This window comes from Ursus americanus, chromosome 2 (assembly GCF_024610735.1).
Source record: "Ursus americanus isolate L20-20 chromosome 2, mUrsAme1.1.p, whole genome shotgun sequence".
In the NCBI taxonomy this organism is placed as follows: Eukaryota; Metazoa; Chordata; class Mammalia; order Carnivora; family Ursidae; genus Ursus; species Ursus americanus.
The window spans coordinates 20,732,769-20,746,148 of record NC_142128.1 but is presented as its reverse complement, the minus strand read 5'-3'; the positions used below and the strand labels follow the sequence as shown (position 1 = coordinate 20,746,148).

Below are 13,380 nucleotides of genomic sequence, written 5' to 3'. Positions count from 1 at the left end.
TTGTTGAGAGTGTACTTTGTGGTTGACCCTTTCTTTTGGGTGGGTGGTGGGTATTCAGTGACTGGGAACACATGATAAATAGGACTGGCATGGTGCATGATGTAGTTACCACCTGGCTGGAAAAGACAGGAAGCAAATAATTACCCATGATATACATAATTACCGCTTTGCTTTGAGTGCTGAGAAATACAGTGTGCATTAGAGGTTGTAATTTAGGCAATATCATATAAGCTGAGAACAGAAGGCTAAGAATAAACAGGGATGTGGGGGGGGGGAGTGTTCCCTTAGAATAGGAGAGGAGTGTGAACTATTAAAGGAATTGAGAGAATGTCCTTGAAGCTGGGGCCATGTAGGGACTGTAGGTTGGGGAAAGCCAATGTTTGGGGTTAAGACTTGCACTTTTTGTAGGTTCTTGGACACTAAGCGTAGTGATTGAAACATGGAGTCCAGAGCCAAGCTGATCCTAGCTCTGCCACTTATGAGCTGTGTTACTAAACCACTCTGCATCTCAGTTTCCTGATTTGAGAAATGGGGATGATGATAATCCCTCTTCACACATGACTGTGAAGATTAAATGATAGTTAACATTAATAAAACACTTAGAGCCATGTCTGGCATGTAGTAGGTGTTAGTGGTGGTTGATTCAAGAAATAGATGAATACATATCTAAGTATTGAAGACTTGGAGGCAGTGTGTGGTGAAATTTGTGAAGGCTAATGGCTTCCACCCAACTTCATTTCTTCTCCAGCATTCAGGTGCTGTTGACCACGTGTGTCACACTGTTGAATTAGAAATAATTTTTCTCATATTGACTGTTATTTGCTAAGAGAATCTGAAGTGCCATCGATGTGATCAGAGAGAAAGAATACTTTTCAGTACGATGTTACGATTAGGTTTATTTAAAATTTATTGGTACTATTGATTATTTAATATTTGTTGGTAACTGTTTTTGCAAAGTTGCTTACTTAAAAAAAAGTAAATTGACCGTAGAGTAATTCAGACACAGAATAAGGACAGAGAAGTAGTATAACTAGAGCTTGCCTTTTCTTGACTCTCCATTGGATAGTTTTTATAATTTCTCTGTTCTTCTCTTAGATTCCAGTGCCCCCCTGTGTCTGCAGACATCTCAACATTGTAAGGGAAGTTTGGGTTTGGAATTGCAGAGACTCTAGGCAGTTGTATCCAGCCCAAAGTGCAGATCAGCAGAGCCTGTGGGGCTTTTTAAAGAAAACACAAATGCTTAGGTCCTCCTCTAGACTCACTGAGTCAGAATCTTCTGGAATAGGTCTCGGGTCTAAAGACCAGGCATGTGTGCCATTGGGATGCAATCCTTCAAGGTTTTTTTTTTTTTTTGCACTGGGCTTTCCTTCATCGGAACAACATGCAACATGATTGGGAGATTACATAAATTAATGTTTGAGGACATTTTCCAGGGCTCTGTCCTTCAAGTTTTGTGATCTGCATCTTCACTGTAGTGTGTTAAACCCTTAAGCCTTGTCAGAAAGTCATGTTATTAATAACGTAGGGATTCCTTGCATTACCTGGGGAAATCACTTTCTGCCTCAGTCCATTCTTTGGAATGGGGATTAGAATGGTAACCCACCTTTGGGATGTAAGGATGAAATGAGAAATAGGTCCAAGGCAGTTAGTACAGGATCCGGCACAGAGTGAAGCCTTCCATAAATTATTATTACTACTTCTGATTTCCCTCCACTATTTATTTATTTTACAGATTATATTTATTCATTTATTTTAGAGAGAGAGCGTGCATGGGCGGGGGCAGAAGAGGATAGAAAGGGAGGGGGACAGATCTTGAGCAGAATCCCCACTGAGTGTGGAACCCAACTTGGGGCTCAATCTCAGGACTTTCAGATGATGACCTGAGCCGAAATCAGAAGTTGGACACTGAACCGACTGGGCCACCTAGGCACCTCTTGATTTCCCTCTGTTCTGAATATTATTTGGTTGCAGTTATGGAGTCCTAGTTATGTCCTAGCTGTGGGTCAGGCTGGTGCCTGCCGCCCTAGGTTACAGTCATAAAACCCTTAAAAAATAACGTTAAGAAAGCCAGTTGGCCTCCCAGGACACCTAGGAGTCCCTCTAAAAAAGGGAACCATCCTTTCCTACTGTGACAGTGGTCAGCATCCTCCAGAAAGGCCACTGGAAGCACACCTGTCCTTAAACACAGTGGGTTTGTTACTCATCCTGAGGCAAAACCCACATCATGGGGAACTGGGGCTGGTGAATAAGAAAGAGGGTGTTAGAAAGAACTTACAGGATTTGGGCTTTGGGTGGATGTTTTGGGGAGTGTTCAAAGAAGCAGGTGTGCTTCAAAGAAGCACACAAAGGTGTGCTCTAGACTGCGTGCCGACTGGAGGTGAGACAGTTCTGGGATTGGGTAGCTCCATCAGTCTTTTCTAGAAGGAGGTATGAGTAGTGTGACAACTGGTGTCGTTCAGAAGGAAGGCACTTGCTGGTATCAGCTGGGAGAGAGGAATGATTGGTATTTTCTACCTGGCATGACAACCTGGTTTTTGTCTGTTTGGACAAGAGGAAGTGGTCCTTTTTTGTCTCCCTTCATCACCTTGGCTATGTCACGTTGTGCTGCTATTCTGCGAGATGGTTTGTGTCCAACAGGAGAACCACATGGCCTCCCTGTGAGCCCCAGGCCCGCTTCTACCAGCAGTGCAGCCTGGCTCAAGGTGCCAGGCGACCTCCTCGATGTCACCGCTGCTTTTCCTTCCTTCACAGTAGAGGAGGGAAGTCTTCAAAAGGCAAATAGGTGTTTTCCAGGTAGAAGAAACTAGCCTGGACATTGAAGCACAGGGCTGTGTCAGGGGCACAAGACACTGGGTCGAGGAGTGAGTAGCAACAAGAATTCTGGAGAAGTTGTCAGATAACGAAATGCGGGAGGTAGAAGGGTTTCAAGTGGGGGAGCTGACATGCTCTGCGTTTGCTTTAGACGGATCCCCAGCAGCCTTGTGGGAGATGCATTGGTGACCAAGGGAAAGTCAAGGGAAAGTCTGTTCCCCTTTCCTTTCCTGGCTCAGGGCCCTTCTCCTACCTGCTCTGTTGCAACAAGTCCTTCACGTCCAGCTCCCTGTCCCATCCACGTGCTCCTGCTCTGGCCAGGGTGATTCTTTTGGAATCCCAGATCTTCTGTTACGTGTTCCTGGAAACCTTTTGATTCCCCATGAGCCGCAAGGTGAGAATCTGCACTGTGTGGCATGACTCACTTTGCTTTTCATGATCTTCTCACGGAACCCTGGCTCTCCCGCTGCCAACTGGAAATCTGCATTCCAATGTCTCATAATTATCTCAAACCCATTCTTTCCAAAAGTGTGCTTGAGATCCCCTTCCTGTATTTTCCTCATTGCCACTGCTACTCCCCAACTCCGTGAATGGGGCCACTGTGTCCTTCAGCTCCCACGTGCAAAAGGGAGGAGTCATCTTGGAGCTCTGCTTTTACTTCCTCACCCCCTTATGCGATCATTCACCCAGACCTGTGACTTTATCTGCTAAAATATTTCTGGAATCTTGGGGCGCCTGGGTGGCGCAGTCGTTAAGCGTCTGCCTTCGGCTCAGGGTGTGATCCCAGAGTCCTGGGATCGAGCGCCGCATCGGGCTCCCTGCTCTGCTGGGAGCCTTCTTCTTCCTCTCCCACTCCCCTGCTTGTGTTCCCTCTCTTCACTGGCTGTCTGTCTCTCTGTCAAATAAATAAAGTAAAATAAAATCTTAAAAAAAATATTTCTGGAATCTATGTCCTTTTCTCCACCTCTGCTTCTTCCCTCTCAGTCCAAGTTACAGTCGTTTGTGGTCTGAGCCATGGTGCTAGTTTGCTCGCTGAGCTTCCAGGTGCTCCTGCCTCCCCCAAATCCCTGTCTCCCCCTGAAGCCAGAGGTTTGTGGAAGGCCCATTCGATCATGTCACTGCCTAGTTTCCTGGCTTCTTGTTGCTGTTTGAGATAGACCCAGATGTTCCTTCTGTGTCTGCAAGGCTGCTCCGTCCTTCTTCTCCGGTCTTGCTTCCCCCTCGCCTTCCCTGCCCTACACGATCTGATCAGTCCTTCCAGTGTGCCCGCCGGCCTTGGGTCGGCTTGGCTGCTCCCGCTGCCCAAGATGCTTTTACCCCCACCCCCCTTGCCTCATGAGCTCTCATCTTCCCTTAGATGAATGCAGTCACTCCACATTCTTTATTGAATGCCTACTCAGTTGCCGGAGGCTCGGTTCTCGTGCGGTTCCAGATGTGACCCAGACAGACCATGGTGGAGCTGTTAGCGAGCCTTTCTTCCAGAGAGAGAATCGCCAGGGAACACAGAAGCAAGCAGTCCGGCGTGTCAGGGGTGCTGGATGCTGTAGGAGGGCTGGAAGGGTTTATCATCTGAGCTGGGATGGCCGGAGAAGCACCCTGAGGACAGCGTTGGGGAAAGCCTTGCAGGAGGTGAGGGAGTGAGCCCTGTGCATGTCTGTGGGCACAGTGTCCCAGGCAGAGAGAAGGGGGAGTAGGAAGGCCTCCGTGGAGAGAGCTGGCCTGACTTGTTCCAGGAATGACGAGGCCAGAGTGAGGGAGAAGGAGGAGATAGCAGATGGGGTCTTAGGGACCTGGGGTGGTGGCCACTGGGGGATTTTGAAGTGAAGAGTGAGGTGACCTGACTTGGGTTTTATGGGATCACTTCAGCTTCTCTGTTGAGAACAGTGAGTCCGTGGAAGCAGGGAGATCAGTTAGTAGGCTACTGGAATATTCCAAGACATGATGCTGCCAGCTTGGATCAGGATGGTAGGGGTGGAAGTGATGAACACAGACCAGGTTCTGGGTACATGTTGAAGAAAAAGCTGATGGGATGTGCTAACAGATTGGATGTGGGTGAGGCCGATGAGTGAAAGAAGGTCCCCAGCCTTCTGGCTCATGTTGGATGCGGCTCCCTCCGGCGGCCCCTGACACCTGCAGACAAGGTCCAGCCCATTATCTGCTCTCTGTGTATCTTCTTCGTGGCAGTCAGCCCCATCGCAATGGAGACATCTTGTTTAATGTTTGTCTCCCCCGTGAGAATCATGGTGCCAAGAGGGACCGTGTGTGTCTCAGGGCCACGTGCCTTGTAGACCCCTAGGAAGTATTTCTCAGCTGGCAGAGTGACGAGGAACTGAATGTAGATGCTCAAGGTTCTATTTCCTGATGAGGACTCAAAATTGCCATGTTCTGTTTCCCTGGTTTTGAGTGGTCTGTGTGTTTTAGAAACCAGGCCAGGGGCTGGAAGACTGAGATTCTATTGTGAGAATTCCAGAAGTTAACCTGATTTCAACTGCATCAAAAAAATGTCACTCTTGAGGTGCAAGTGGTCAGAGGATCACCTCTTGGGAGAGGCAGCATTTTCTGGAAGGCCTAGCTAGGCCTTTCCAGCTACTGACGGCATCTTCCTGGCTCTGCCCAGAGAGCAGGGCTGAACTTTTGATCTGAAATATTCTGATGGTGGGGATTGGTGCTTTCCCTCCCCAGAGAAGACATGTCAGTTTAGAATGAAAATATTCTGGTGAGGACAAATTGGCAGCCAAACGTGCTCATCAGGAAAGTCAAATAAATCATGGATTTTCTGGGTTTTTTGTCCCCTCACCCCATTTTTCCCATAAGGAACAAATTAAATTTTGGCAAATAGTTGTGAAAAACAGTGGTCTGAGATCTAGAATACTAATTTTTTTTCTTTTAATGGTTAAGGTTTTTTTTTTAAGATTTAATGTTTAAGTAATCTCTACACACAGCATGGGGCTGGAAATCACAATTTTTTTTTTAAAGATTTTATTTATTTATTTGACAGATAGCCAGCGAGAGAGGGAACACAAGCAGGGGGAGTGGGAGAGGAAGAAGCAGGCTTCCAGAGGAAGAGCCTGATGTGGGGCTCGATCCCACAAGGGAGGGATCAGGCCCTGAGCCGAAGGCAGACGCTTAAGGACTGAGCCACCCAGGCGCCCCTGGAAATCACAATCCTGTCAAGAGTCACATGCTCTCCTGACTGAGCCAACCTGGCCCTCCTTAAGGATTATCTTTTTAAATGACAAAAGTAAATACATTTCTCCCACTCAGCCTAATTTGAATATACTGTGCATACAGTGTTTTTTTGTGTTTTTTAATGGCTGAATTGTATACCACAGTGCGGTTGTACTTTACGTGATGATTCTTCTGTTTGTCATTTGGGTGGCTATGATTTTGCTATTAAGATCGGGCTGTGATGAACAAATTTTTGCATGTGTGTTTGAGTTTTCCAGTGAGATGGATTTCAGGGCAAATGCTTCTGCAAAATGATCCTCAAGATTGATTATGTCAGTTTCTGTTTTGACCTATGGTAAATAAGATGCTAATCACAGAGTATTTCTCAGTCTCTTAAATTTTTTTGACAACTGGCGGGGGGGGGGGAGGGAAGATAATGCCTGTTTTAAATTTATATATATATATATATGTTTACATTTTATATTTAAATCTAAATATATATTTATTATATGTACATATTTATTTTGTATATGTATTTAAATTTATATATATAAATATATATTTATAGATATACAAATATATATTTTAAAGAGTTACTTGTTCACGAGTGAACACAGGGGAGGGCCAGAGGGAGAGGGAGAGAGACAATCTCAAGCAGATTCCACACTGAGCACAGAACCTGACTGGGGCTGGATCCCACAACCCGGAGATCATGACCTGAGCCAAAATCAAGAGTCGGATGCTTAATCGATTGAGCCACCCAAGTGCCCCTTAAATTTATATTTTTATAATCAGTAGTAAGACTGAGCATTTTTAGTTGGTCACTGTCAGTGATACTTTTTTCACATGAGCCTTCTCTCCTTATCATTTTCCTACTGGGTTGTTGTCTTTTTTGTTTGGGTATTTATATTTTTATTATTGATTTGTAAGAACTTTTTATATGTAGGATAGTAGTCCTTTGCCTCTGTATTTGTTGCAGTATTTTCTCTCAAACTGTTGCCTTTCAGTTTCACTTGTACCATACATTTCATGATACATTTCATTCTGAATCTTTATGGTGCCAAATCTCACAGTCTAACTTTATGGCTTGTGGCTTTGGATAATGCTTTAAAAGACCATTTTCAATCACTGCATTTTCTTTTAGCACTTTTATGGTTTGGGCTCCTACTGCTTAGACCATTCATCTATTTTTATTATTTTGTATGTTATAAGGTAGCAGTTTTGGTCCCTACACCATCTAGTGATGGTCTATATCCCCCATGGATTTGAAACATCACTTAGATACTAAATTGTTATATATATTTTAACACAGCCATGGGTATATCTTCTTCACTTCCAGTTGGAATTTGTTTTTTTCATTTTGATGCGTGAACATTTTGACTGGCAAAGTTACTTAGTTGTGAATTGATTGAGAGCTCCCACAGCTTGCTTCTCAGAATAAGAAGAGGTTTGTACTAGGGAATAACACCCTTTTCTTAGTTCATTTGAGCAGCTATACTGCAGGAAGGAAGAAAAGAAAGGGACACTGACCAAAGGTATGTGTGTAAGTCTGTGAAAGCAATAGCTTTTCAGGAAGCCTGTGGTGTAGACTTCAACATACATGTCATTGGCCAGAACTAAGCATGTGGCCCTACCTCTAGGTGCAGGAACATGTGAGAGGGGAGAATTTCTCACAGGGCAGATTGATACCTTGAACAAAATTGGGGTCCTCTTAGTAAGGAAGAAGGGGTAGGTGGATATTGAAAGGGGAATTTGGAGGGTCAGCTACATCTCTCTTGGCTCTTTTTTTTTTTTTTTCCTTTATAATTTCCCTAGGTCGGGGTGCCTGGGTGGTTCAGTCGGATTGAATGGCTTAATCTCAGGGTTTGAGTTCAAGCCCCACGTTGGTCTCCATGCTGGGTGTGTAGCCTATTAAAAAAAAAGAGAGAAAAGAAAAAGAAAAGAATTACCTCAAGTATTCTTAAGAGACAGAGGTGAAAGGGAAGAAAGCAAATGGAGGTGGGAGGGCAGGGGAGAAAAGGAGATAATTTGTAAAATAAAATGCTCAGGTCTTATTCAGTTTGATGAGCATTAAGAAATGTATGCAGTCGACTCTAGAACAACATGGGTTTGAATTGCATGGGTCCACTTATATGCAGATTTTTTGATAAATATAGTACAGTACTGTAAACATTTTCTTTATGATTTTCACAATATTTTCTTTAGTGTAGTTTGTTGAAGGAATACAATATATAATACATCTAACATACAAAATATATGTGAATGGACTGTTTATGTTATCAGTAAGGCTTCTGGTCAACAGTAGGCAATTAGTAGTGAAGTTTTTGGGGAGTTGAAAGTTAAATGAAAATTTTTGACTGCACAGGTGTCAGCACCCTTAACCCCTGTGTTGTTCAAGTGTCAACTGTATATCTGTGCCCCACCACCAAAAACAAATATGAACTGTATATGAAACTCCAGAAGTTTCCTTCGTATCTCTTTCTAGTTAGTCTCCTTACCTCCACTGGTCATTTTCTGATTTCAGAATCTGTGGTAGATTAGATTTGCCTTATCTTGTAGGTCGTGTAAATGGAATTGAATGGTATGTATTCTTTTGTCTTCTTCCACTCAGTGTGTTCTTTGAGATTTATCCATGCTGTGTTCACTTATCAAAGATAAACAAAGCCAGATCCTAGTTTAAGTGGTGAGGACAGATTTTAATCAGCAATAACTCCTGCAATCAGGAAAAGAGTCCAGCACGAATTCAACTCAGTTTGTACAGAGGGCATTTTAAAGAGAGAATGAGGGAGTAAGGCCAGGTATGAATAAAGTCAGAGAAGTAAAAGATTACAAAAAGTGAGAAGGGCGTTGTTCCATGTGAAACCACCTGCATTTACTCACTGGGAGACAGGAGCCAGACTTTTCAGTGTTGGCTGAGCAAACAGTAGATGCCTTGAGTTTTCTCAGTCATGGACTAAGGGGGACTGGCGTTGTCCTAGGGATGTGGTCTTGAGCTGTTAGAAACTATGTTAGTGTTTGGCTCAGTCTGCATATGATAAGCCAAGATTGAGGCCTTGTCGAGAAGGGGGTTCAGAGGAATCTGGCTAGAGTTTGGTCAAGGAGAGAGTCTTTGTCAGTGTAAAATAATTTGTTCCTTTGTATGTAGTGTGCCTATACCACAATTTGTTCATCTGTTCAACTGATGATTAGACATTTTGTTGTTTCCAATATTTTGGTCATTGTGAATAGGCTATAATAAACTTTCTTATAGAAGTCTTACATTTCTCTCAAAATTGCTTCATGGGATTGCTTAGTCACAGGGTGGGGATATATTGAACTGCTAGACTAATTTCCAAAGTGGTTTATCAGTTTACACTTCCCACCAGCAATATAGTAACACCCCAGTTGCTCAGCATCCTGGTTGACATTCTGTGCTGTCAGTGAGGTGAGATAGCATCTCATTATGGTTTCACATTACATTTCCCTGGTGACGAATGATCTTAGGCACCTTTTTGTGTGTTTATTGGGCATTCGTGCATCTTTTGTGAACTGTCAGTTCAAGTCTTTTGCCCATTTTTGCTGTTCCTGTTGTTTTTGGTTTTGACTTATTGGAATTTATGATATATTCTGAATAGGAATTCTTTGTCACGTAGATGTATTATAAATATACATGTATAAGAAAATGAAAATTTTAAATATTTACAGTAGCATCAAAAAATGTAAAGTGGTTGGGGTGACTGGGTGGCTCAGTCGATGAATCATGTGACTTTTGATCTCAGCTCAGGTCTTGAACTCAGGGTTGTGAGTTCAAGGCCTGCATTGGGCTCCATGCTGGGTGTGGAGCCTACTTAGAAAACAAAAACAACAGCAGAAAACCAAACTGGCTAGGAATAAGTCTCAAGAAAGACATGAAATACCTTTACACAGAAAAAATAAAACATTGTTGGGAAGAATTCAAGAAGACTGAAATAAATGGGAGATATGCTTTGTTTGTGCATCGGAAGATTTGCTGTCATCAGGATTTCTGTTCTCCACCACTTGATTCATGCAAACAATGCAATCCCAGTCAAAATTGTAGCCATCTTTTTTAGAAGAAATGACCAGATTGATTCTAAAATGTATATGGAAAGGCAAAGGGTCTGGAATAGCCAAAATAGTCTTCAAAAGAACACAGTTGAAGAATGCTTATTCCTGCTGAATTTTAAGACTTATAGCAAAGCCACAGTAATCAAAGTCTTCGGCATAAAGATAGACCAATGAACAGAATAGAGAGTCCAAAAATAGACCAAACACAAGTACTGTTGATTGATTTTTGCCCAGAGTGTCAAGTCAGTTCAGTGAGGGAAAGGAAGTCTTTTTAATGAATTATTCTGTTTGAACTGGATATTCAGGTGGAAAGAAAATGGAGCTTGACCCGTACCTCGTTCTGACACACACACATTAATTTGGAATGGATCCTAAACCTAAATATAAAAGCTGAACCAGGGGGCGCCTGGGTGGCTCAGTCAGTTGAGTCCAACTCTTGATTTTGGCTCAGGTCATGATCTCAGGGTCATGAGATCAAGCCCCGTGTCGAATCAAGCCCTGTGTCAGCCTCCACGCTCAGTGAGGAGTCTGCTTGAGATTCTTTACCTTTGGCCCTTCCCCTGTGCACACTCTCTCTATCAAATAAATCTTGAAAAAGAGAAAAGCTAGAACCATAAAACTTTTGTATGAAAACATGGGAGAGTATCTTGATGACCTTGGGGTAGGCAAATGTTTTGTATACAGAACATAAAAAGCACTAATTACAAAGGAGAAATAGATACACTAAGAACATGAGCAGGCAAGACAGGCTGGGAGAAAATATTCAGAATACATGTTCTTAAGTGTTTTATTTTTTCCAGAAGTATGTTAGCATTATTCAGGTCCATGGCATCCTATTATTCTATTCTGTATTAACTGTTTTTTTTTATTGTTTGTTTGTTTAAGTCAGGTATGAGACATTGTACCGCGGAACTTTCTGATTGACTTCTCCTTATTTCACCCTCTTGTGAATGGTGGTTCATTTTCCATTAACGTCTTGCCCACTATTCAGGGACTCCTTACAACAGAGAGAGTAGATTTTATATCCTGTTAATCCTTGTGAAGTAATTGGCTGTTAGATGAAGCCAGAAGGCAATCCCAGTAGCTTCCATTGGGAGGAAACGTTAGCCTATGAGTCTTAGTTAATTGAGGCACAGCATTGTTTTTTCTTTTCAATATTTTATTTATTTATTTATTTGAGAGAGACACAGAGACAGAAAGACAGAGTGGGCGGGAAGGAGAGAGGGAGAGGGACAAGCAGAGTCTGCACTGAGCTTGGAGCCTGAACACTGAGATCATGACCTGAGCTGAAATCAAGAGTCGGACACTCAATTGACTGAGCCATCCAGGCGCCCGTTTTGTATTTTTTTTCTTAATTTTTTTTATTATGTTATGTTAGTCACCATACAGTACATCCCTGGTTTCTGATGTAAAGTTCGATGATTCATTAGTTGCGTATAACACCCAGTGCACCATGCTATACGTGCCCTCCTTACTACCCATCACCAGTCTATCCCATTCCCCCACCCCCCTCCCCTCTGAAGCCCTCAGTTTGTTTCTCATAGTCCATAGTCTCTCATGCTTCATTCCCCCTTCTGATTACCCCCCTTTCTTTATCCCTTTCTTCCCCTACCGATCTTCCTAGTTCTTCTGTTCCATAGATGAGAGAAATCATATGATAATTGTGTTTCTCTGCTTGACTTATTTCACTTAGCATTATCTCCTCCAGTGCCGTCCATGTTGCAGCAAATGTTGAGAACTCGTTCTTTCTGATAGCTGAGTAATATTCCATTGTATATATGGACCACAACTTCTTAATCCAGTCATCTCTTGAAGGACATCTCGGTTCCTTCCACGATTTAGCTATTGTGGACAATGCTGCTGTGAACATTGGGGTGCATATGGCCCTTCTCTTCACTACGTCCTTATCTTTGTGGTAAATACCCAGTAGTGCAATGGCTGGGTCATAGGGTAGCTCAATTTTTAACTTTTTAAGGGACCTCCACACTGTTTTCCAGAGTGGCTGTACCAACTTGCATTCCCACCAACAATGTAGGAGGGATCCCCTTTCTCCACATCCTCTCCAGCAATTGTTGTTTCTTGCCTTGTCAATTTTTGCCATTCTAACTGGCGTAAGGTGGTATCTTAGTGTGGCTTTGATTTGAATTTCCCTGATGGCTAATGATTTTGAACATTTTTCATGTGTCTGTTAGCCATTTGTATGTCATCATTGGAAAAGTGTCTGTTCATATCTTCTGCCCATTTTGTGATTTGTTTATTTGTTTCTTGCGTATTGAGTTTGAGAAGTTCTTTGTAGATCTTGGATACCAGTCTTTTATCTGTAGCGTCATTTGCAAATATATTCTCCCATTCCGTGGGCTGCCTCTTAGCTTTTTTGACTGTTTCCTTGGCTGTGCAGAAGCTTTTTATCTTGATGAAGCCCCACAAGTTCATTTTATCTTTTGTTTCTCTTGTCTTCCGAGATGTGTCATGAAAAAGGTTGCTTTGGCCGATGTCGTAGAGGTTGCTGCCTATGTTCTCCTCTAGGATTTTGATGGATTCCTGTCTCACATCGAGGTCTTTCATCCATTTGGAGTTTATCTTTGTGTATGGTATGAGAGAGTGGTCAAGTTTCATTCTTTTGCATGTAGCTGTCCAATTTTCCCAGCACCATTTACTGAAGAGACTGTCTTTTTTCCACCGGATGTTTTAAACAGGCCAATTAATTATAAAGAGATTGAGTCAGTGATAAACTCTGACAAAACTCTGTGCTTTTGTTTTGTATTTTCCTTAGGTGATTAACACTTTAGGCCTTGCGGATCCGCTGAGGAAAGCAACGGCGCTCATAAGAAGGAAAACAGACTCACAGTCTGTGTAGGTACAAAGTTTATTGCCCTTAAGACTTTGCTTCCTGCCTTCCATTTATAACCAAGAACGAAACCAACAAGAAATAGAAACCAAAAACTGAGACTGGTCCATGCAAAAGAACAACGATAAAAATGAGAGGTAGAGCAATATCTTCAAGGCCAGTATGCAGCCTGCAGTTAACATTCCAAACTTGAAAACCGATGCTAAGAGTATTGGATTGATTTTTGCAATTGCATAAATATACATCGTAGGTACGTATATATGTACGTACCCTGCATATAAATACACACACACATCCACACAGACACCGTTTGCGCAACTGAAGTGTTGGGGGAGGGATGGCAGTCCAAGTGGGTAAGTAGGTTTGAAAAGCAATAGAATGAAGTTTCCTGCAAGGTTGCACAGCTTGAGGAAACAGCCTTGACCTCTGTCTGTAAAGCGGTGCCTTCCACATAGGCTGCTTCCGAGGGTTGTACGTGTTCCTGTTTG

The 13,380-nt window shown here is 42.8% G+C and overlaps 1 pseudogene across 11 annotated transcripts in view; it reads left to right on the top strand.

Annotated features, from left to right (window-relative positions):
* Positions 1 to 13,380, top strand: part of LOC148110505 (thyroid receptor-interacting protein 11 pseudogene) — a 47,060-nt pseudogene that overhangs the window by 925 nt on the left and 32,755 nt on the right. Inside the window, exon 2 of one of the 11 annotated variants that reach the window (XR_015727511.1) lies at positions 12,818 to 12,897. The exons of the other annotated variants lie outside the window; for them this stretch is intronic. The product of XR_015727511.1 is annotated as a thyroid receptor-interacting protein 11 pseudogene, transcript variant X2 (transcript). The remainder of the gene's footprint in view (positions 1 to 12,817; positions 12,898 to 13,380) is intronic. 11 annotated transcript variants of the gene reach the window in all.